This window comes from Dromiciops gliroides, chromosome 2 (assembly GCF_019393635.1).
Source record: "Dromiciops gliroides isolate mDroGli1 chromosome 2, mDroGli1.pri, whole genome shotgun sequence".
Taxonomy (NCBI): Eukaryota; Metazoa; Chordata; class Mammalia; order Microbiotheria; family Microbiotheriidae; genus Dromiciops; species Dromiciops gliroides.
The window spans coordinates 323711757-323737675 of record NC_057862.1 but is presented as its reverse complement, the minus strand read 5'-3'; the positions used below and the strand labels follow the sequence as shown (position 1 = coordinate 323737675).

The 25919-nt window shown below is 38.8% G+C and overlaps 1 protein-coding gene across 3 annotated transcripts in view; it reads left to right on the top strand.

Annotated features, from left to right (window-relative positions):
• FAM114A2 (family with sequence similarity 114 member A2) overlaps positions 1–25919 on the top strand; it is a 58750-nt gene that overhangs the window by 31024 nt on the left and 1807 nt on the right. The window contains exons 15-20 of one of the 3 annotated variants that reach the window (XR_006354721.1): positions 9250–9358; positions 16604–16681; positions 22472–22575; positions 24187–24229; positions 24424–24477; positions 25619–25731. The gene's annotated coding sequence lies outside the window, so the exon portion shown is untranslated. The remainder of the gene's footprint in view (positions 1–9249; positions 9359–16603; positions 16682–22471; positions 22576–24186; positions 24230–24423; positions 24478–25618; positions 25732–25919) is intronic. The other 2 variants (XR_006354720.1, XR_006354722.1) reach the window with 2 other exon arrangements.

Sequence of the window (25919 nt, the reverse complement as noted above, 5' to 3'; positions counted from 1 at the left end):
TTGCTAAAATGTGATATCTAGAACTGAACACGATACCCATATTCAGTCTAGCAATGCATAGTATAACATAATTATCACTTCCTTAATCCTGGACATCTGCCTCTCATAATGTATTGTGGGGGAAGGGGAGGAGGAGGCTGACGTATTGAGTTTGCAGTCTACTAAAACCTTCAGTTTATTCAGTTGACCTGTTCGTCTAATCATATCTTCCCTTGTGATTGTGATATTTTTGAACCTAGTAGTAATCTTTTAAACCTAATGTAAAATATAAGACTTTACATTAATGCCTCTCAAATTTTGTTGCATTAGATTTAGACCAGTGTTCTGACTTGTCAAGACTTTTATCAGTACTTCCTTTGTCATCCAGTGTTATCTTTCCCTTCAAGCATTGTGTCATCATTGAAATTAATACATGCACTAACTGTGTCTGTAGTTGAAATTAATACACAACTGTGTATTACCAACTGTGACTATAGTCAATTGCCAAAAAAAAAAAAAACAAAAAACCAAATGTAGGCATGATAACAGAAAAAAAAACCTAACAATTAGAGTTGTCAAAAAGTGGAATGAATTGCTTTAGAAATAGTGAATTTCTTCTCCTTGGTGGTCTTCAGGTAGAGGTTGACCATGTGTCAGGCATGTTATATTGGGGATTTCTTTCAGGTTATGGGTTAGACTAGATGGTCCCTTTAAACTAAAATTGAGGGATTCAATGAATAATTTTTCATTACTTATATATCAGAGTTCATCCATTTCCCAAATGGTTAACACTCAATTTTCCACTTCTTTGGTACCACAAATAAATTTGAAGTAACTTCCTCTTTTCTTCCTTACTATAATGGTTTCTCTTTGTGTCTTTAGAATTTTATTCTTGAGAGCTTACTGTCTCTCATGGGATGACCTTATAAAATTTTTGGCCATGGGATATCTATCCTTTCTTGGAATCCCTGGAAATCTGTTTCCCTGACATCAAGGGTACATGACAGACTATGCCCAGATTCTTTCTCTATCACAAATTCTAACCTGGATTGATCACTTCTCCCAAAGGTCTCTATTATTTCAACTTCAGCAACCACTTTCTTCTTGTGAGTAAGAATCAGATCTAGAATAGAATTTTCCCTTGTTGAATTGTCAAGAAATGATTAGCTGTTGTACTTTGGGCAAAGAGTGCTCCAGCAGATGGGTTAATTGAAGCCCTCCGTGACTACTATATCATATATCTTTGCCAGGCTTAAGTTCTATTTCCTAAATTCCTCATCTACTTCCTCTTTCTTTCTTGGTGGTCTGTTATATACTTCATGACATATTTTTTGTTTGTTTCTGCCTCAGGTTCTTCACTTAAATATTCTCTACTAACTCCTCTATTTCCTTGATTTCCTCACAATTAATTTTCTTAATAGACAATGCTAAAAAAAAAATAGACAATGCTACTTTTTCCCCCTTCTCTCTCCCCCTTATCTATCCTGTTTCTTTTAATTAAGATATATCCTTCCAGAGTCATTCAAGTTATGTATCTCATTCTATTAAATCTGACACCTTTGAGGTCAAATTTGTCCTCTTGGGTTAGAAGCTGTAATTCAAGTGGCTTATTACCATATTTTATACACTTTGTGTGTAGATATGCATGATGTTATCGCCATGGTGACATAGCCATGGGTCTTATTGCTCTCTCCTTTGTTCAATTAATCTTATGTGCATTTCTAGGCATCTCTACTGCTATTTTTCTTCCAACATTATAGCTTTTCTCTGTGATATGTTAGCTTAGTGGACATAAATTCATTTTTCTCCCCCATCTTTAGCCTTCCCTCTTTTCAATTTAAGGCTCTTTTAATTAAATTTGAAGGATTTCAGGCAAATAAATGCCTTCTTATCAATCCTTATAGATAGACTCCATCCTTGATTAGGAGCCCATTATTTTTAAAGTTAAAGCCATGGTCCAAAATTCCAAAAGCAATTCTCAAACATCTTTTAAATTAGCTATTTATTTCCCAGCTCTATATTTCTCTTTTGAAGCCCCTGCCTTTGATCAACAGAAGTGATGAAAACACACTATCTGGGCTCCCTAAAAGTCCTCAGCTCCTTGTCCAAGATTTCATAGTCTTTAAGTAATGCTTCATAAATTCTTTCCAGCAGCATCACTGATGAATCACCAAAAATGGGTAGTCATCATCCAGTTCGAAACCTTGGAAAGATTCCCCATCATGTTCTGCATACATACTCCAGGAAGATACCAGATCTCTGTGATAAGGTCAACAAATATCTGCCTCATTACTTCTCAGTAGGGAATCACCAATCACTACCACTCATTGCTTCTTTCTTTGACCTTTATTGTGTGATATTTCACCTCTGACATCAGCTATGACTTCATGGCATTCATTATTCTAAAATTTAGAGGATAAGAGATAGCAGTTGCTTCTTCCTTAGAGAGTCAAGCTTTTTCATCTTTGGAAAGAGCTTTATTATATCTGTTACTTAGTTTTCAAGTGTTTAGTGGTCTTTCTTTTCTGTGTCACATTCTTTAACCCTCCTCACTCATTTCCTTCTACATCTCCAAATGTATTTGTTACCACATTGAAGCCCTTCTAAGTAAAATAAATGAATGAACAAAAAAAATAAGTAGTTCATTCTTCCTAATTACCTGGAGAGTGGAAACACATTTCTATAGTCCCTTCATCTTCTTAGAGGGAAACCAGCCTTGACAGCCTGGAACCTTTCACCTCACACCTGGGCTATTGCAATAGCCTGCTGATGGGTCTGCCTATCTCAAGTCTCTCCCCACTCCAATCCATTCTCCATTCAGCCACTAAAGTGATTGTTCTTAAAGTGCAGGTTTGACCATGTCACAACAATCCCCCACTCCCTTAACCCTCCAAGACCCAACACATACACACACTCAATAAACTCCCGTGGCTCTCTATAACCTCCAGGATCAAATATAAATCCCTTGGCATCCAAAGCCCTTCATAGTCTAACCCCTTTTGACAATTCCAGTCTTCTTATACGTTGCTTCCTGCCATATATTCTTCTATCCAGTGATGCTGATTTTCTGGTTGTTTCATGAGCAAGACACTCCATCTCTTGGTACTGGGCATTTTCACCAACTGTTCCCTGTGCCTGGAATGCTTTTCCTCCTCAAATCCACCCATTGACTTCCCTGGCTCCTTTTACGTCCCAACTTAAATCCCATCTTTTTTTTTTTTTTCCCTTTGGTGAGGCAGTTGGGGTTAAGTGACTTGCCCAGGGTCACTTGTCAAGTGTCTGAGCCTGGATTTGAACTCAGGTCCTCCTGACTCCAGGGCCAGTGCTCTATCCACTGCGCCACCTAGCTGCCCCTAAATCCCATCTTTTTAAAGAAGTCTTTCCCAATCCTTCTTAATTCTAGTGCCTTCCCTCTGATAGTAATTTCCTATTCATCCTGTACATAACTTGTTCGCATGTATTTGTTTGCATGTTGTCGCCCACATTTAGATAGTGATTTCCTAGTAGCAGGGACTGCCTTTTGCCTTTTGTATCCCTAGTATTTAGCACAGTACCTGTCACATGCTAGGTGCTTAATAAATGTTGACTAATTGATATTGATTGGCAGAAATACAAATATAGCATACTCTATGCAGGTCCTTGCAAAGTCTTTCCTGCTCTCTATTTTTTTGTTTGGAAATGCGATCTTCAGTTCTTTGCTCTTCTTGCCAATAGTTTCCTAAGGAGAATGCTGTGGCCAACAGCTTGTTGGGAGTGTTTCATTTTGAAGTTCTCAGTCTTCTCCCCACGGAACCTGAAGAAACAGATATTAATGAGACATTTGTGCCTATTTACTCATTATACTCTCTTGACAACCACACTCAACTTTCTTTCCTCTGTTTGGTTTACTTCTTGCCCTGCCTTATCATTTTTCTTTTTCTAGACTCCCTTTAGCTCCATTTCTCACTCTTATAAACCTCTTATGTTTGTCTCCTATACCAGCTCCTGAAGTCTTAATAGAATCCTCTTCTGAAAACTGTCTCCTTCAGCTTGATTCTTTCAGCTCAAATTCTTTTCTTTTAGCTCTATTCTTTCCCCTTTCAGTTTTTCACCTCCAATTCAATCTCTGGATTTCATAATTTCAGAACCTTCCAAATGTTCATAATTCCTTATTTTTTCAGCTTTACTCATACTGATGTTTTTTCTCCCACTCAGCCTTTTCCCACTGAAGCTAGAAATAGGGGGCTCAAACCTCTAGGTCGCCTGGTCTTCCAGGCCACGTGTCTTTCAGCTACATCCCATTGTTCTATCTTGGTCCTTTCCTCCTCCTCCTCCTCCTCCTCCTCCTCCTCCTCCTCCTCCTCCTTCTCCTCCTTCTCCTTCTCCTTCTCCTCCTTCTCCTCCTCCTTCTCACTTAGGGAAATATAGCCCACTGCATATTTTGAATTTTATACTTATTACTGCCCCCACCTTCCCACTCTCCAAGTTGAAAGAATGCCCAGAACATTGTGCACCATGACAGCAATATTATTTGATGAAGAACAATTCTAAGCAATACAATGATCCAATACAATCCCAAAGGACTAATGATGATGCATACTATCCACCTCCAAAGAAAGAACTGATATTGATTGAACACAGGCTGAAGCATGTTATTTTTCATTTTTTTTTCTTTTGAGTTTTCTTATACAAAATGACTACTATGGCCAGGAAAATAGGGAAGAACTCAGGAGACGAAAAGAATGTAGTTGTTAATCTTGGATGTATTCATCATTACCTAAATCTCAGTGCCATAAACTTAGGCAATTTGTAACACAGAGCAGGGCTCCTGCAGGGTTCACACATAGCACAAGATAAGACAAAGGCACACAGGGAAAGGCCGAGAAACATCAGAAAAGCAGCAAGTTGGGGAAGGAACCACACCAAGACTTGAAGTCAAAAAGACCTGGATTAAAATTCTGGATCTGTACCTTACTGGCTATGTGACCTGACACCTGAATGAAGTAATTTCATGTCACAAAGACTCAGTTTCCTCACCTACAGAATGAGGAGATTGATCTATTTGATTTCTGAGGTCTCTTCCAACTCTTTTGAAAGCTGTTCAATTAGCTGTGAATCAACACTGTTCAGCCTTAGAGGTTTTACTTGGTTTTCTTTTCCTCCTTCCAGACAATCAACTCTACAAGCACAGTTTAATGGACTAGTCTCTAACAAAATCAGTTTAGAAAATCTTCCATCCCGAATAGCTATCAAACTATATCTTCTTTTTTTGTTGCTAAATTCCTTGAGACAGCTGTCTAATAACAGATGCCTTTACTTCCTTTCCTCTATCTTTTTAACTCTTTGTAGCCTTTTAAGCATGATTCAACTGAAACTCTCAAAAATAAACATTTCTTAATTATGAAATCTAATGACCTTTTTATATTAAAGTGTTTATCAAAATATTTTTTATAAACCAAGGAAATAGACCCCCAAGTTAAGAACCCTTGTTTAAGACAATCTAGAGAATGTTCTAGGCATTTTTTAAACTAGGGCCTATTGTTCCCTTCCTTACACCCCCTTCACAAAGTTTTACTTTTTTTTAAAGTAATAAACATTTTTATTTATAGTTTTGGGTTCCAATTTTTAATCCCTCCTTCCCTCTCTCCCTTCCCCCTCCCTAAGGCAGTAAGCAATCAGACGTAGGTTATACATGTACGATTATGTAAAACATTACCATTTTGTATAAGAAAACTTGAATAAAAGAAAAAAATGAAAGTGAAAAATAGCATGCTTCAGTCTATACAATCAACATCATTTCTTTCTTTGGAGGTGAATAGTATATTTCATTGATAGTCCTTTGGGATTTCCTTGGATTATTGTATTGTTGAGAATAGTTAAGCCTTTCACAATTCTTTATCAAACAATATTACTGCCTCTGCACAATGTTTTCTTGGTTCTGCTTTCTTCACTATACATCAGTTCATGCCTTTCTGAAATCATCCTGCTTGTTATTTCTTACAGCACAATAATATTCCATCACCATCATATACCACAGCTTGTTTACTAATGACCTTTTCAAAATTATGAAGACACTGAAACTCTTACCTTTTTCCTTCCCTTCCCTCCCATATCTCCCAAGAAAAGATTTGGGATTACTAATGAATAACTACAAAGATTCATTCATTCTGAGAACTATAATCTTCTGCCTTCTCTCAGTCAAAACAATCCAGCTGGATGGCTAACTGGATAGAGTACTAGGCCCCAGAGTCAGGAAGATCTGAATTAAAAGCTGACCTCAAACACTAGCTGTGTGACCCTGGGAAAGTTACTTAGCCTTACTTTCCATATCTGCAAAATGGGGATGATAATAATAGCACCTACCTCCCAGGGTTGTTGTGAGTATTAAATGAAAAAAAAAATAATTGTAAAGTGCTGGGCACATAGCAAGTATTATATAAATGTTAGCCATTGTTATTATTTTGAATCAGAAAGATAATGAAAAAGGAATATAGTTCATTTCATCAGAACTGACAAAGGAGGAAAAGTATATATGCATTTATTACTTTTCTAATACTCTGCCATGAGAATAGAATAGAAGACTATCATTGGAAGAAATATTGAAAATATAGAACAGCAGAATGCTAGAGCCAAAAAGGACTTCAGAAGATAGAATGTCAGAATGAGAAGACATCATAAAACATACACTGGTAGAAATGGAAAGGTCATTAAAGATTAGACTGGTCCCAACATTTTACAAGTGGGGAAACTGAGGTCCAGGGCTGGGAAGTGACTTGCTTGAATTCATACAATAAGTTTGTTGTATACTTGGTTTGGGAGGTGTAAACATCAGAAATAATTTCAGAATTTTGATAGAAAGTTATAGTCATAGTACTCACAATACTTCCTTTATTATTCTGTTCCATATACATACATATTCTGATCTCCTAATCTTTAATAACATTTTGGTTCTACTTGTATGCATCTAGCTCTCAGGACTTACTTATTTTTGTTTGTTTGTTTGTTTTTGTGGGACAATGAGGGTTAAGTGACTTGCCCAGGGTCACACCGCCAGTAAGTGTCAAATGTTTGAGGCCGGATTTGAACTCAGGTACTCCTGAATCCAGGGCCAGTGCTTTATCCACTGCGCCACCTAGCTTTCCCCAGGACTTACTTATTTTTAATATTTTGTACCCAAGTCTCATTTACCTTAATAAGGGCAAACTACTTTTAGTTCTTTGTTATATGCCATTGTCTTTAGACTTTATAAGCCAAAATTATAAAGAGACTCCTTATATTTTGATCTGTAGTTAAAAACAAATGGACAAAACAACCCTAAAAATTACTTTCCATTTGTCAAGAACTATGGAAACAATACAACTTCCTCCCAACTAATTCTTTGGTTACTGACTTCAGTTTTTTAAGAGAGATTAACAATATCATCACAAAAAGAAATTAACAAAATGTCATCACTTTCAAATGGATTAACTTTATAAAAATATAAAGCTGGCTAGGTATGGTGACAAGTTATGATAATCCCCACTACCTAGGAGGCTGTGTTAGAGTGGGCAGAAGTCAGTTGGGTGTCTACACTAAGTCCTTAGTCTGGTGCTAATACAGTGAGCCCCTATGAGTAGAGGGGGAGAGGGAAACCAGGCTGCCTCAGAAGAGAACTGGTCCAGGTCTTACCTACTTAATAGTGGGATCCAGTCTGTGAGTGACTATTGCACTTCCAGCCTGAGCAAGTTAGGGAGATGCAGTCTCAAAAAAAGTATGTACATACATACATACATACATACATACATACATACATACATACATGCTATACTGGAATTATATTTATATTGATCAGAATATCCATATAAATGAAGATTTTAAACCAGATTCACTGCAAAAACATGTAAACCTAATTTTTTTCCTGCATAGATTAAGGACAATCTGTGTTTTATATTTGTCATCATTCAAAGTCTTATTTGGGAAGAGGGAAATTTTACAAGTTATTACTATTGGAGGTACTTTTTTCAATAATAAAATTTTCCCTATTGCTTCCAGATCGATTTTTGTGATATCTATGAATCTCAAAAGAAAAGAAAGAAACATCTTAAAAGAGAGTACAGTCTTCATTATAGAAGAGTTTCATTCTAAATTTTTTTATACACGATAGGTACTCAGTAAATATTTATTGAATGAATGCTTTAAAATCCCTGTTGCTATTAGTGGTGTCAAGATTATATGGTTTCATGAGGGGTTTTGAAATTGTGTCTAAGAAAGTGGTGAAGCTTAAGTATCTGTGCAATGACATCAACTTGAGACTTGAGTGACAGGAACTTTGAAAACTGTTTTTCTAAAGTTCAGATTTCTAATTTTTTTCTTATTCCAGCTGTACTCATCTTTATTCATCATTTTACTGTAAAATTACCATTGTAAAAATCACATAGGTTCAATGGAAAGATCATAGAATAAGGAATAAAGAAAGACAAGAGTTCTAATCTTGGCTGTGGCATTAACTGACATGCTACATTTGATCTAAGGCAAGATATTTCACCTTTCTGGGTCTTGATTTCCTCATCTGTGTAAAGGGGTTGGGGGAGGGCTTGGCTAGATTATCACTAAAGCATTTGCCTTAGTGATTCAATATAATTACAGTCCCTTCCTAGATTTGATATTTTTTAATTTAATTTTTTTCAATGAACAAACATTTGCTTTCTCTCCCTTTCATTCCCCTCTGCCCCTGCCCCTTGAAAAAAGTTTCTTTACAGATTTAATATTCTATGTACTGAGACCCAGGGGGCAGCTAGGTGGTGCAGTGGATAAAATGCTGGCCCCGGAGTCGAGGAACTAAGTTCAAAACTCACTTCAGATATTTACTATCTGTGTGACCCTGAGCAAGTCACTTAACTCCAATTGCCTTAAACATATATATATATATATGTTAATATATGTTTATATCTATATCTATATTGATATCTATATCGATATCTATATATCTTGCCACTGGACCCAGATGGCTCTGGGGGAGAGAGTGAGGTTGGTGACCTTGCTTCACTTAAGTCCAATTAAGTGCAAGTCATGACATGACCCAAATATCATGGTCCTCTTCAAGAATGAAGGACAAACAACAACCACCAAAACCCAGCCAGGTCTCACATCATTTGCTCCAATGTTCTTATTTCTAATTTTCTTCTAGGTTTAATATGCTATCTTCATATTTTAAAGTCCTTCCAAGCTCTATGATTCTATGTCTTTTAAGTACTTTTTGAGTTTTCCAAGGGGAAAAAACCCTCAATTTTCTCTTACCTCTTCTTTCCAAAGATCGTAAAAGAAGAGGAAACTGCTCTTGGCATGTCATCTTTGCAAGTCAATGTTCAAAATATCAGTGCACAGAAGGAAGTTTTTGACTAACTTCTTTTGGCTCCTGAAGGTAGGAAGAGAAGTTAATTACATTAGTGAAATCAACATCCATCTGTGACTGTTTGTCTGACAGACATTGTTAGTCTTTTCCAGCTTTTTGGAAATGCGGTCAAACTGGTTCTAAAGAAGCAATCATCTTTCTAGCATTTCTGTGATTTATCCAATATGTAGTTGTGGGTTTTTTTTTTTTTTTTTTTTTTTTTTTTTTTTTTTTTAGGCAATGGGGGTTAAGTTTCTTGCCCATGGTCCCACAGCTAGTAAGTGTCAAGTGTCTGAGGCCAGATTTGAACTCAGGTACTCCTGAATCCTGGGCTGGTGCTTTAACCACTGCGTCATCTAGCTGCCCCTAGTTGTGTATTTTTTTAACCACAACATCTAAATAGGAATAGTGTCTTAGGTATATCTGCATCAATCAAACAAAACTTATAACCAAAGTACTTATCTGGAAAATTTTAAGCATTCTCTTAGACTTGAATGAGAGCAATAATGGCTGACATTTATATAATGCCTTATGATTTTCAAAGATCTTTACTTTTGTCCTTCACAACAATCTAATGAGAATAGTTAGTACAAGTGCTATAATTTCCATTTTACAGATGAGGAAACTGAAGCTAAGAGAGGGAAAAGGCTTTTTCTAGTTATCCATGGCTGAACCTTGGCTTTGTGTGTGTGTGTGCTGTGGAAAATTGGTACATTGGGTCGAAAAGTGTGCACAGTTTAGTGACATTTTGGATATAATTAGCTAGCTCTAGATGGTCCAATGGATAGAGCACTTGGCCTGGAGTCAGAAAGACCTGAGTTCAAATTTGACCTCAGAAACTTACAAGCTGCGTGACACTGGACAAATCATGCAACTTCTGTTTGCCTCAGTTTCTTCAAGGGTAAAATGAAAACCCTTTGAAGAGGTGTTATGAGGATCAAATAAGACAACATTTATAAAGTGCTGCCTGGCACATAGTAGGTACTATAAAGATACTAGTTGTTATATAGTTCCAAATTGCTTTATGGAATGTGTTGGGTCAATTCACAGCTCCCCCTAACAATATGTTAGTGTGCCTGCTTACTTCTGCCCCTCCAACAGTTGCCATTTTTTCAACTTTCAGTCTGATGAATATTTACTGTAGAACCTCAGAGTGGTTTAAATTTACATTTCTCTTTATGATTAGTAATTTGGTCCTTCTCTGCCTCTCCACTGTACCAATGGGATCTCCATTCTGCTGCTAAGAAACCTCCTCATTTTCTGCATCTTTGTGTTAAGCAAACTTTGACTTTTCCTTGGGTGTCCCACATCTTTGTTACCTTCTACTTCAATGCTGATCAGTCCTCTGTCTAATCTGTTAGGATCTTCCTTGGGACCTTTGTTCTGACACCATCACTGTAATATTCTTTGATTTTCATTCCATTACTTTTTTTTTTTTTTAGTGAGGCAATTGGGGTTAAGTGACTTGCCCAGGGTCACACAGCTAGTAAGTGTTAAGTGTCTGAGGCCAGCTTTGAACTCAGGTCCCCTGACTCCAGGGCCGGTGCTCTATCCACTGTGCCATCTAGCTGCCCCCATTCCATCACCTTTTATCATCCTTTTCTTGATCCTTGTAGCTATCATCTGTTATCCTTCTAGACACCCATCTCACCTCTCACAACTTTGTGGAATGATTCATAGTCTTATGCTCCAACTCCTCATGTGTCACAATCCTTTGAGACATCAGTGATTTTGCCAATGGCTCTTCTAAAATAATTTCTTTCCATTTCCTCAAACTTCTTGGTTTCTTTGACTTCCTTGTCACTCTACTTCAACTACTCACCATGGTGTCCAGACGTTAGAGTTTACAGTCCCTTGAAGCTGCTTCATGTTAAAGATCTTGAATTCTGAAATTTCTTTCTCCTGCTATAATATCATATATTTCCATCTTTTCCTCTTTCTTCTTTTTTTTTTCTTTTTTTTTAGTGAGGCAATTGGGGTTAAGTGACTTGCCCAAGGTCACACAGCTAGTAAGTGTTAAGTGTCTGAGGCCGGATTTGAACTCAGGTACTCCTGACTCCAGGGCCGGTGCTCTATCCATTGCGCCACCTAGCTGCCCCCTTTCTTCTTCTTTTCATACCCATTCTTCACCTTCATCATGACTTCAATCCTTCCAATTCCTTCATATCTTCTCACTCTGCTAACTCTATTCTGGTGGCACTTTCTTTCAAAACTAGAAAGCCTATAAAGTTTGTATAGCCAGCCATTTTATGAACGCCCTCCTCACTCTTAAATCAATTGTTTTTTAAAAAATTTCCTTTACTTCTTTCTTCTGAATTTCTACCATCTTCTTCTTCTGTTCTTAATCCCAAGAAGTACACTCTGTAGGAGAAAGGACCTAATTAGAGGGTGATTAAATTTATTACAAAGATATGCTATAGAAACTCAACTGGGGCCTGCCTACTGCATAATAATCCTTATTCATTTCTTGCAGATTTTTGTGATTCACACAATGGCTATCATCTCTACTTCAGTCTCTACCTCTTCTACTTTAACCCCTTAATTTTAGTAAATAACTTTGCTTCTTTTTTCCCCATCAGAAGCTGAAGGCAATCCGACATGACCTCAACTTCCCCAACTCTTCTAAAATCTTAAATGTCCTTTTGCATTCTTTTCCCATGATCACAGAATTACAGAATTTGAGTTATATGGGACCTCAGTAGTCATCTAGACCACCTCACGCACAAAAGGAATCTTTACTATAACATACCTGCAAGTGGTCATCAAATTTAAAGACTCCAAAAAGGGGGGGGGAGGCCACCATCTCTCAGAACAGCCCATTGCACTTGTGGCCAGCTCAAATTGTTAAGAAAGTGCGTGCGCGCACACGCGCGCGCGCGCACACACACACACACACACATACACACACACACACGCACATTTCTTGACATCAATCCCAAATTTACTTTTTTGTAATTTCCACCCACTGTTCTTTGTTTCTTCCCCCTCTGGGGCTACGCAGAACAAGCTCAATTCTTCTTTCACATGACAATCCTTCAAAGACTCGAAGACAGGGGCAGCTAGGCAGCGCAGTGGATAGAGCACCGGCCCTGGAGTCAGGAGTACTTGAGTTCAAATCTGGCCTCAGACACTTAACACTTACTAGCTGTGTGACCCTGGGCAAGTCACTTAACCCCAATTGCCTCACTAAAAAAAAAAAAAAAAAGATTTGAAGACAACTATCATGTTCCTTCTGGGTTTTCTCATCAGTGGCCTAAATATGCTGTCTCAGAAGATGAGGTGATTCTCCTTGATAAAGCACCTCCTCCTAATCTTCCCAACCCATCCCCCTGTTATATGCTCCATAATCTTTCTCCATCAATAATTTCTTCTCTCATAATTTTCAGTCTTTTCCTCACATTAGGTCCTTATCTTTTGCCTAGAAATATGCTCAGGTCTCCCAAAACTCATTGGTTTCAGAAACTTTCAGTGGTTCTTCATTATCTATTGAATAAAATATGAACTTTTCCAAAATCCTACTCCTTTTCCCTTACTCTAGCCAAACTAAAATACTTTCCATCTTTCATTCTTGACTACTTTATGGTTTTTCTCATCCCATATCTCCATCCTTTGAATGAATTTTGCTTGGACTCTCTTTCTAGCCAAATTCAGGTTCAGACTTTTTCATGAAACTTTTCCTATCCTCTCTGACACAAGTGAAAGTAATTGCTTCTTTCATTTACTTGTAATGAATTGCAATGACCTATTCTTTGAATTATTATTTTCTGCTTTGTATCATAATTATTTGTGTATGTGTATATTTTTTCTTATTAGATTATAAGTTCCTTGAGAATAGTATATGCATTGTATTTCTTTTTTATACTCTAATACAGGGGTAGCTAGGTGGTTCAGTGGATAGAGCGCCGGCCCTGGAGTCAGGAGGACCTGAGTTCAAATCCAGCCTCAGACACTTGACACTTAATAGCTGTGTGACCCTGGACAAGTCACTTAACCCCAGTTGTCTCAAAAAGTAGATGATGATATACTTTAATACAATGTCTCACATAATAAATGGCATTTTATGATACTTAAGAAATATCTGTTGATATTGAAATGAGTTAGCTGGGGCTAGACTGTCCTTATAGATTCTCCAACTCCATCACATTCAATCCAAAGTAATAATGTACACTGAGCTTGATGTTATAGTACATATAGTGCATATTTTTGATTTGCATTATTCACAGTATTTATTAAAATAGATTTTTATTGATATTTTTGTTTTTATATCACCTACATTTTTCCTGTATCCCTTCCCATCATCCCCTTCCCACCCCCACCTGTTGCAAGAAGAGAAATAAATTAAACATAACCAACCAACACATTGAATAAAGTCTGATGTTATATGCAATGATGTGGATCCTCCCCACTTCTACAAAGGGGTGTATTCTCATAATCATTCTTTGGAACCAAGCTTGGCCTTTATAATTTTACAACATTCAATTTCAACTGCTTCGTTATTGTTCTTCTATCATACATTGTTGTAGTCATTAGTATATATCGCTTTCTTGGTTCTCCTTACTTCACTTTGCATCAGTTCATATAAGTCTTTTCATGTTTGTCTGTATTCATCATGGTTGTTATTTCTTATAGCATAACAATATTCCATTACATTCAGGTACTACAATTTGCTTACTCAATCCCCAGCTAATCTTTATCCACTTTGTTTCCAGTTCTTTGCTACCATAAAAAAGTACTACTATAAATATTTTGGTGTACACATGGAGCCTTTCTTTTTATCTCTGAACTCCTTGGGGAATTTACCTAATAGTGGAATCTCTGGGTCAAAGGGTATGGACATGTTAGCCACTTTATTTCTATAATTTCAAATTGCTTTCCAGAATGGTTGTATTAATTCATAGCTCCACCAACAATGAATTAGTGTGCCTGTTTACCATAACTCCTCTATAATTGGCTTATCTAATGCAGGTATTTTTAGTATCATTAAATATTTAATTAGGAAATGTAATTATTTAAAAATTTTCCTTTTAATTATGAATTTGGCAAATAGCAAACATGAACATTTCTATATACAAAGAACAGAAAAAGAAGATTGTATATGAAAGCATGAATCTCTGATACATATAGCTTATTTTTAAAAAGCATATCCTAGGGGCAGCTAGGTGGCACAGTGGATAAGGCATTGGCCCTGGATTCAGGAGGACCTGAGTTCAAATCCGGCCTCAGACCCTTGACACTTACTAGCTGTGTGACCCTGGGCAAGTCATTTAACCCCAATTTCCTCACACAAAAAAAGCATATCCTAAATTTATCATGGTATTACCAACCCTGCCCTACTTGTCTAGGTTCTCCACATCTTCTTCTCAACTTCTTCCTGTTCTCTTTTGTATATTTTAAAAATGTTTATTGATCCTCTTTTTTTTTCTTTTTGTTTGTGGCATCAATATTACAACCCATACTATTCCCATTTTGACTTTTTTCTAATATTTCTTGTTGTTTTAGGAATCATTGAGTTGTATTTATTCCATTCTGGTCTTCAAGGGCATATGTTACATGGTGAGGTTTACAATCTTCTAATCCAAACCATTTATTCTCTTTTCAGTCCTCCCCCCCCCCCAAAAAAAGCTCTGATTTCACTTTTTATTTCATGTTTCATTTCTTTTAGTCATTTTTGGTCCTTGAAACCAAGTTCTTGTTGTGGAATTACTCTCTCCTAAGTTTAACTCTTGTGCTTTTCTTAACCCATAGTATTTCTTCATTGTGTTCGTGTTTTCTTTTGTTTCCTCATATTTCTGGATTGGGACTTTGTGATAAGGTCCTCAGGCTCTGTTCTCTTTCTTAAACAAATAGTCAGGCCTTCATTAATCCTTTCTCTTCTGTAGTTTGAATGTTATTGGTATTACAGTTAGGGATGGGGTGGCTGGGACCAGGCCCAATGCCCTCAACATCCCTGATTTCTGTTTCCTTTCTTGGTAGCCCAGTGCAAGTATTGACCTCTTCCTTTTTCTGTCTCCTTATCCTTGCACTGAGATCTCCACTGGGAGTTCATTCTGTTCCCAGCTATGTCCCGTACAGGTCCCAGTTGGATATTAGAGCTCACAATGGTTTCATGTCTTTTGAAAAACCCATCAAGACATGTGCTCTGTGGTTGAAGCAGTCACTTCTCCTGCTATGGCTCTGAGTGTTCAGAGAAACACGTTGCACAATCTCTCTGAGCTGTAACTTATGGGAATTGGTTCTGTTATGGGGTAAAATTCTAGCTGAACTGTCTAAAATATTTAATAAGTGGTCGCCAATAAATTATAAGCTTTAGCAAGAGTTAGACTTTTAAGCATTTATTAAGGAGAATAAGAATTTGGTAAAGAGAGAAAAAGGCCTAAATTCATATCTATTAAAGGGAGAGCACATTTCTAGCTCTGCTCTCCACCAGAGTCCAAAGGAAAGAGAGCAAGAGCGTGCGCCAGTCTCTTCCTTCTTCCTCCCACTAGCCCGCGTCACTTCCTGACGCCAAAGAAAAGACTCCTGGTCTTGCCCTCAAAGACCTTTGCTTCATGGGCGGAACTCTTCTACAGTAAGTCTCCAGCAGGTGGCGTCATTCCAATCATTACAGTTCTATTCTCCATGTTTCTTTAATAGGTGAGGGCTGAGATCCCATTGGCTTTAGGCCCTGATTTCCAAAATTCATGCTGGTTTCAGCTTGCCTTAGTGCATCTTTGCTCAGTGGGCCCACAGGCTTCTGGATCTACAAGATAGAGACCCACTCATTCACATATACTACCGCAAATATGGATCTCTTTCATATCATTATCCTAACTGTAAGTGTGCAATAATTTGAAAAAGAAAATGACACCAGCATGGAGAAAAACAGAGTACCTTATCCAAACAAGAGATAAATTCCAAGAGAGATATCCCTTGCCATCTTGAAATTTTCTCCCCAAAGCATCAGTGCTTGGGAGAGAACAATAGTTTTCAAAGTGTGGTCTGGGGATCCCTGGAGTCCTCAAGGTCCTTTCAGAGAGTCTGTGAGGTCAAAACTATTTTCATAATAGTACTAAGAAGTTTTAATTTTGAACATGGTACATACATACATACATACATACATACATATATGTATATATATATTTTAAAAAACCTCCATAAATAAGAGCTCTTTGGGGAGACTTCAATAATTTTTAGGAGTGTAATGGGGTCCTAAGACCAAAAAAATTGAGAATCACAGGCATAGAACAAAACAGGAGAGTTTGCTAACCATTTTTCCTCCCCACTCTTCATAATTAGATATGGCAAGAATTATAGTTCCTGTTTTCCAAATAGGAAACTGAAAGGATGAGGACCCAGCTTACTTAAACAGAACTGGTAAGTGTTGGATCTGGACCATAAAAATAGGTCTTCTAATTCTCAATTCAGTGACTTTTTCACTACATCAGAGATGTCAAACATATAGCTTGCACTATCCTGAAACACTACCAGGTATAGCCCAAACCAGATTAAAATAGAATTGTTTTTTGTTTATTTGTTTGTTTTTATGGGGCAATGAGGGTTAAGTGACTTGCCCAGGGTCACACAGCTAGTGTCAAGTGTTTAAGGCTGGATTTGAACTCAGGTCCTCCTGACTCTAGGGCCAGTGCTGTGCTACCTAGCTGCCCCCAACAAAATAAATTTTTAAAAAATGAACATAAATAATATTACATCTTAATACTGTCAATATATAGTCCACAGAGTTCCTTATGTATGGTTAAATGGCCTTCTTTCCTAATTTATTTAGACTACTACACAACACTACTGGGTCTACTAAGAATGTAAGAAGGCCAAGGCCTGGAAATGGGTCATTTAAGATAACTGTGGGGATAATGGGAGTGCAGGTGAGAAGAAGACTGGAGGAGTGAGAGGCATGAACTCTGCTCATCTAAAAATAATTTCTCAGGCTATAAGAAAGCTCTGTGGGAGGATACAGCTCAATTTTGCCTTGCCCATAGCTCCTGTTTGGTAGCTTTGGAACTTGAAGGCCTAGTTATGTTCCATTCCCATTTCCAGGGTCATATGACCTCAGGCAAGTCATTACCTGCCTTTGACCCTGTTTCCTTATTTGGAAAATAGGAACAATGATCCTCCATGAAATTCCCACTTTGGTGCCTCACTGTGGAGTGGCAATGACCCTGACTTCCTGAAGGCCAGGACAGTGGACCGTAAGCTCTTGGAGGTTTTTTGTGGTGCTGTCCAAAGAGTGCCAAACTTGGAATCATGGGAACTGAATTAAAATCCTGTATCTACCATTTACTGCTTATGTATACTAGAACAAATTACTTATTTTCTCTAGATCTTATTGTCCTCAGCCACGAAAAGAGGGGATTAGACTAGACAAGCTCTGTTGTTCAGTTGTTTCAGTTGTGTCTGACTCTTCATGACCCCATTTGGGGTTTTCTTAGCAAAGATACTGGAGTGGTTTGCAATTTCCTTCTCCAACTCATTTTATAGATGAGGAAACTGAGGCTAATAGAGTTAAGTGACTTACCCAGGGTCACAGCTAGTAAGGGTCTGAGGCCATATTTAAACTCAGGAAGATGAGTTTTCCTGACCCTAGGTCCAATACTTTATCCCCTGAAACACCTAGCAGCCCAAACTCTAGTTTTCCATTAATTCTAGCAGCCTTTTTTTTCATCTATAATCTATCCTATGATGCTGTATATAGGCACAGCAATGGATTTTTTCTGTTGTCCATGGATTAGACTAGTTAAATATGAAGAAAAGCTCAGCAACCAAAAGGGGATAAAATTTTAAGCCACAATAACTCTCAAATGACCACTACGTGGTGCAGACTACATCTGTATCAGTGATGGGAGTTACCACATTGGTGAAATTTCAGATCTTTGAAGTACTGAAGAAACAATGATAGCTGCCCAATTTATCTAATAGGGCAGTGGTGAGATTAAATGGGATGTCAAAGCTCTACCACATGTCCACCCTAAAGCAAAATGCTTTAATAACCAATTAAGTTCCATTAATACTGGTCCAGTGTCAAAAAGGAGGGAATGTTCCCAGCTGTCCTCAGTTCTAATCAAATCTCATTTGAAGTTTTGTGACCAATTCTGAGGACCACAATTTAGGACATTGGCAAGCTAAATTACATCTAAAGGAGAGTGACCAGGATGGTGAAGTGACTCAAAACCATGTCATATGATGATCAGTTGAAAGGACTGGGAATATTCAGTTTAAAAGAGGAGACTTGGGGGTTAGTCTTCAAATATCTGAAAGATTGTCACATGGATGAGGGAACAGACATTATATTTTGTTTTGTTTTTTGCAGTGCAACGAGGATTAAGTGACTTGTCCAGGGTCACACAGCTAGTAAGTGTTAAGCTTCTGAGGTTGGATTTGAACTCAGGTCCTTCTGAATCCATGGCTGGTGCTTTATCCACTGCACCACCTAGCTGCCAAGCAGACATTCTTTGACCCCAGAGAGCAGAACTAAGTAACTAGAAGTTAAAGGAAGGCAGTTTTTTTTTTAACATAAGGTAGAACTTTCTAACACCTGGAGTTGCCCAATAATGCAATTTATTGCTTTGTTAGGTAGTGAGCTTCCTGTCACTTTAGGTGTTCAAGTCGTGACTTGATGACAGTTTATTGGGGAAATTTTGGGGAGGATTGCAGCTTTACATAAAGGTTTAACTAGGTGGTCTCTAGGATTCCTTCCAACTGTGAAATTCTATTACCTTCTCATTACAGGTCTAGGTAGGACCTATCTCTCTTGAAACCCTGAGGCTCAAAGCAAATGGACATGACAAGCCTTGCTATACTTTGACAAAAAACAGTGGCTAGCCAGGTGGCTGAACTCTCCCATGAGGGTAGAGTGCTGGCATGCCGACCACAGAAGCTGCTGCAACTTGTTTTAAACTCCTTACTTCTGAGGGCAGAAGATATGAGAGGATAGGGATTTACATTTACCATACTGGGCATGTCCCCCTGGTCTCAGGAATCCTAAATTTCTTGTTTGGGATTATGAAAGAGAAGATTGGTTGATTTCAGGAGGATCGTGATGAATTCTCCCTTTGGTTACCCTGACCTCGTTGGACCTGCTTGCTCTGTCTTGGTCCCTTGAGTCAAAGTGTCTTGTTGGATTTCATTTTTCCCTACCAAGTCCTTTGAAGTATATGGAAATTAATTTTCCCCAGAGACTTCCTTTCCAATCTAACATGTTTTTTGAGGAGAAATCTTGATTTGGAACATGACAAGAAATAGTCTAAGGTTTAGGATGAAAGAAGTATTTATTTCATTTAATGATCACCAACCTAGCTCCTTGAGGGAGCACTATCCCATTTCTTTGTACCTAGCATAATGCCTAGCCCATAGTAGTATTTAATAAATGCTTGCTGAGTTGAACTGACAACAACTTGGAATAATTCTCCATTCTTGGCAACTCACTCTCCAAAAGCCTAGTCAGGGAGTAAAGATGGTGGCAGCCCCAGCTTTCTCTGAAGACATGGTGATAGGCAGTTTTGTCCTTGAAGGGAGAGACTAATGGTAGAAAACACTCTATTGCCTTATCTTCCTTCCTCTCCAAATGGAATTGATTCTTATTGTATTCCACAAAAAGATGTTTGCTGGTACTCAATACTTCACAGAAACGCTGAATTTCAGAGTTTGAAGGAACTTCTGAGACCCCCGTGTCCAACCAGACCTGATCAAGAATTTCCTCCACACTATGGAGGACTAGTGGTCATGCCACTTTTGCTTGAAGACTTAAAGTAAGGAAGAACTTATCACCTTTGGAGACAACCCATCTCATTCTGTGGCTACTCTGTGATTTCAAAGCCTTTATTTAGTTGCTCTTCAGTTATGTAAAGGGAACATTTTTCATAGGGAGAGGAAAGAATTCTAGAATGTTTAGTTTTAGGGTTTTTTTGTTTGTTTGTTTTTGTTTTTGTTTTTGTAGGCAATGGGGGTTAAGTGACTTGCCCAGGGTCCCACAGCTAGTAAGTGTCAAGTGTCTGAGGCCGGATTTGAACTCAGGTACTCCTGAATTCAGGGCCGGTGCTTTAACCACTGTGCCATCTAGCTGCCCCGAATGTTTAGTTTTTATTATTTAAGTCCACTTTCAGATCCAACTTAAATTATATAACAAAATTAAAGTATTCAAATTTTTATGGTAGTCCCAAATGATGAGGGCAAAATGCTGATTCTTTCTGACACTATCCTATATTCCTATCTTTTGAATCTTCAAAGAGCTTACATTCTTTTTTTTTGGGGGGGGGGGTGAGGCAATTGGGGTTAAATGACTTGCCTAGGGTCACACAGCTAGTAAATGTCAAGTGTCTGGTGTCGGATTTGAACTCAGGTTCTCCTGACTCCAGGGTTGGTGTTCTATCCACTGCGCCACCTAGCTGCCCCTTCTTTTGAATCTTAAACACTGGGTTGAAATCCTGTTCGAAGCCCCCAGTCTACAGTGGGTGACAATCTACAATCTATCTACAAATATTTATTGAACACCTTCTGCATGTTCTATCACTAACTTACTGCTATTGTCTTGGACAGACTATTTTCCTTTAAGGACCCTAGTTGCCTCATACATATGGACTGGTCTAGGTCATTTCTGAGGGCTCTTCTGGCTCTGACCTTTTAGTATTTATGCTGTATTTGGCCTTATTCTAGGTGCTGTGTCAGCTACAGAGAGGCAATCTATGAAGTGTTTATTATGTGCCAGGCATTGGGTTAAGTGTTGGTAATACAAAATCATGAAAATAAGATGGTCCCTTCTCTGAAGAAATTTACGTTTTCATAGGTGAAGACAAAACATAAAAGGGAACATAAAGCCCAGGAAAATCCCTGTAAAACTTATCCCCTTTTAACACAATTGATCTCTCCAGGGGTGTGCTGGCAAATGTTTAACAACCAGCTCCCCGGAAAAAAGTACTCATTTTACATTTTATTTTAACTTGAATTATTAACATTTTCTCCCTTGCTCCCTTAAGTCTAGACAATCACAATAAATTAAACTCTGATTTGTAGCATTTGCCAATTTCTGAGAGGTAATTGTTCACACTGAAAATTTAACAACCAGTTCTTATGAGCTGATTCAAGCTGGCTCCAGTGGACCCTCACATCTCTCTCCTCTTTAATTCTTCTTTTGCTTATTGTGTGTTCATTAGGGCTTTTTCTTTGGTGGTCAGGGGCTGAATGGGAGAGGGAGCCATGACCAGAGTCAGTTTCTCCTCCGTCTTCTTGGGAGGAGGGAAAAGAAGATAAGGTACTGGAGCATTTTCTGCCATTAAACCTCTCTCTTCAAGGATAAAACTGCTTGTCACCATGGCTGCAGAGAAAGCTGGGGCCACCACCCTCTCTACTTCCAGGTTTTTGGAGAGCAAGTAGTCAGGGATGGGCCTCTGGGACATCCTAAAGCTTAAACAACAATTTTATGTCCAGTCAACAAGCATTTATGAAATACTACTATTGCCAGGCACTGTGCTGGGTACAAAGAAATGGTATAGTATTCTGCCTCAAGGAGCTTCTGTTCTTCTGGGTTGGTGGAGATAAAAACTAGCTGATATTTCTATTGGCACTTTGCAGTTCCCTAAGTCAACTTTCTTCCATCAACCTTGTGAGGTAGGCAGTTCAATCATTAGTATTATTATTACTACCACTTTACAGATGAGGAAACTGACGTTCAATAAGAAGAAATGACTTTCCTAAAGTCACACATCTTGGAAGCACCTGACGTAGGATTAAAACCCAGATCTTGATTCTAATTTCATTGCTCTTTCTATTACACACAGCTGCCTTTGTCTGGATACTGTTATAATTGCTACAGCTGTTTTATATGTTTTAATTGACTGTTTCCCACTGGGCACTTGTCCCAGCAAAGAGATTGAGTGAGAAGAGTTCACTCTAATAAATTCTATCACTAACTGAAATGTGTGAATGAGATGCTCAGTGTGGGATAGGCAGCTAGCCCCTTAGCTGCTTTTGGCCAGAATTCTTAACCAGTTCATTTCGAGATGTGTCTTAGTTGGAATATAGTTGGTGATCTGAGGTTGGGGAAGGGGATGAAAAAGGACGGGAGGACTTATACTCAAGGCTTTCATAGGAATGTCAGTTCCCACCTGACTAAGATTCCTCAGAATGCTGAGATAACCAGTTTTTCTGCTCTTGAAGGAGGAGGTCTGGAGGGGACAGTATAAAGGGACAAAACAAGCATTGAGGAAACATTTGCCATCTGGCTGTGAAGGCAGCAACTCATCCCTCTACTTCTCAGCAAAGTAAGTGAATGTTTCTTATTTTCTTTTGATTTTTGCTGTCACTGGGCTTGAAGCTCTTGGCCCTATGTAGGGAAGTAGGTATGAAAATAGAAGTGGGGAAGGGGAGAGAGCATGTCCCCAGTGACCGAGACCCAGAAGAAGGTTCTGTCATCTAAAAAAAAAAAGGTTCTATCTAAATCATAAAAGTATTTTATTATTTTCCAGTTACATGTAAAGAAAGTTTTCAACATTTGTTTTCATAAGATTTTTAGTTCCAAACTTTTCTCCTTCCCTCCCTTTCCTCCCTCCTCCCCAAGACAGAAAGCAATCTGATATAGGTACAATCACATTAAACACATTTCTGGATTAAAAATGGTTCCATTTAATTAGATGGAGAATTTCACCTTGAGTTAAGAATCCAGCCAGAATGTAAGGAAATTCTAAAAGGTGGGTTTTAAACTGGGTCCAGACTAAATCTTTCTTCTCCCCCACCCCATCTAAGAGCAGAAACTGGAGTATAATTAAACTTACTTCTACTACTTTGATATCCAGGAGGTTCCTCTTCCTTCCTGTTTCCAGCCTCTCATCGTTTATTTTGCTGTAGACAATTATCAGACACCTTCTGAAATTGCCAATGCTTTCTCTTTTTGATAGGATGGGAACATCCCCCACTCTAGTAGATAGAGGTGCCTCTTCCAAAAAGGCAGCTAGCTACAATGGGAGTGGTGTCCCCTATCCGTTCTTTCTCTCCTCCTGTCCTATCACTCCCAGCCTTCTCTACCAACCAAGAGGCAACTTTAACCGTCATTGCCCTGGAAAAAAAAAGGGGTGGGGTCTGGGCCTCAGCTGAGACTTCACATCAGCTTATAGCATCTTCTACCACACATTACCCCAAAATACAGCCTCCTTCTTTCCATTCAAGGAATATAGTCAGACTATTTAATGAACACTGATGAATTTTAGTTGCCCCCCCCCCCACCTTTTTTGCAGGGCAATGATGGTTATGTGACTTGCCCAGGGTCACACAGCTAGTAAGCATCAAGGGTCTGAGGCTGGATTTGGACTCAGGTCCTCCTGAATCCAGGGCTGGTGCTTTATCCACTTTGCCACCTGCCACCCCCCCCTGCCCCTTTAATCTGCATTTTGCCTAAGTAGAAATATGCAGATCCATAGCTTTTCAAAACTAGAATAAATCTTAGAACATTATACATTAGAATTGGAAGGGGGGGCAGCTAGATGGTGCAGTGGATAGAGCACCGGCCCTGGAGTCAGGAGGACCTGAGTTCAAATCCGGCCTCAGACACTTAACACTTACTAGCTGTGTGACCCTGGGCAAGTCACTTAACCCCCATTGCCTCACTAAAAAAAAAAAAAATTAAAAATAAAAAACATTAGAATTGGAAGGTATTTTGGAAACTAGCCAAACCTTTCCCCTTTATTATTATTTGCCAAGAGTTGGCAAATGACTTTCCCACAGTTATAAGGATATTGCAAGGAGATTACAAAGACTGATTTCACTACTCCAAGAGGACCGGCTGGAGAATACCATGATGCCCTCCTTTTCAAATTTCAGCTGCACCGTTCATTTTAAAGCATTCTAATGCTAGATCTGCCTCCCTGTCTTTCTCTTAGCTCCAGAATCAACCATCTGCTTGAACTGTCTTGAAGCTTATAGGTAGGTTGAGCGGGAGAAAAAAGCTTGGAGAACCACTGTATTGGACCATACCAGCTGCTGTAGGAATCTAGTTTTAGGTGGATCCAAGGAGGGATGACCTGTATTGCATACAGCTTGAGGAGAGGGTGACCACAATGGTGTGTAGCCAAAAGTCCTTGTTCCTAACACCCTGTAACGGGGTCTCCTTCACGCAGGTCCCTGTTAGTAGACAACAGGAATCTCAAGCAAGATGGCATCTGTTTTGAAATGTGAGTTTTGGGGGCACCCATTTTTGTGGGATTCTTAAAGCAAAGTTTTACAACTTTTCTCAGAATGATCTTAGTTTTTTTTGGGGGGAGGGTGGGTGGGAGGAGGTAAGGATCAGCAGGGAGTTATGCTAATTAATACCTGGAACATTCCTGAAGGATTGGGATTATAAGGAATCATACAAAAAGAAATGTCAGAACTGACTGGGGCCTAATTCACTTTGAGAAACATTTATTAAGTACCTATTACATGCATGGGACTGTGCTGGACACTAGGGATACTGATACAAAAATGAGACTAGCCTGGTCCTCTAGGACCTTACCTTCGACTAGAAGCTACTTCTAGATCACAGCATCTGATTCATTCATTTTTTTTTCAGAGAAGGAAACTGAGGCCCAGAAAAAGGAGGTGATATATCTAGCTGAACCCAGGTTTTCTGAATTCAAATCTAATAAATATTCTTCCTACTCTGCCAAGATGCCTCCTAATTCAGGAAAAGGGCTGAGAGTAAGCAATGTGGAGGTAGTAGAGGGAACACAGAATCTGGAGTCAGAGGACTTGGTACTGACTATCTGTGTGATCTTGAACAAGCCACTTCCCTTCTCAGGACTTCAGTTTTCTCATCTGTAATATGGGTGGGTTGGAACACCCAGATGATTTTTGAGCTTCCTCACAGTTCTTAAATCCTATGAGCTTAAGCAGACATTGACGTCCTTTTTTTTTTTTTTGGTGGGGCAATGGGGGTTAAGTGACTTGCCCATGGTCACACAGCTAGCAAGTGTCAAGTGTCTGAGGCTGGATTTGAACTCATGTACTCCTGAATCCAGGGCTGATGCTTTATCCACTGTGCCACCTAGCCGCCCCCTGATGTCCTTTTTGTACATGGGGCAAGCAGCGGCAATGCTTCATGTATAGCATTAGATTGTGTATTGAGAGTTGGAAGGAACCTTCAAAGTCATCTAGTCTGAGTCCTTCATTTTATATTAGAAGAAACTGAGGCCCAGAGACATTAGTTGACTTATCCAAGGTCACAAGGAAGTAAGAGGCAGAACCAAGATTTGAACCTAAGTCCTCATTTTAAATCGAAACCTTGCTGTGGTTTTCTTTCTGCTTTCCCTGCCATACCCCTGCCTCCACTTGCAGGGTTTGGCAAAGACGATGACAAGCACAAGGAAAAAGAGCAGGAGAAAGAGAAGATGAAGGCAAAAAGTAAGAAGGATGATCTAGAGGAGCAGAAGCAACACCTTAAAATAATGGTGAGCATTGACGGTCAGTATGGGGGATAGCAAAGGCTGGGATTGTCCCCATCATTTGCCTTATTGATGTCTTTTGTTGAGCCAGGACTGCCCTCCCTTGGTGGGAGGGAATGCCATTCTCTGAGGTGACTTCAATGTATAAGTGTAAAAGACCATGGCCTATACTGCAGTTAGGAACCTGTATATGT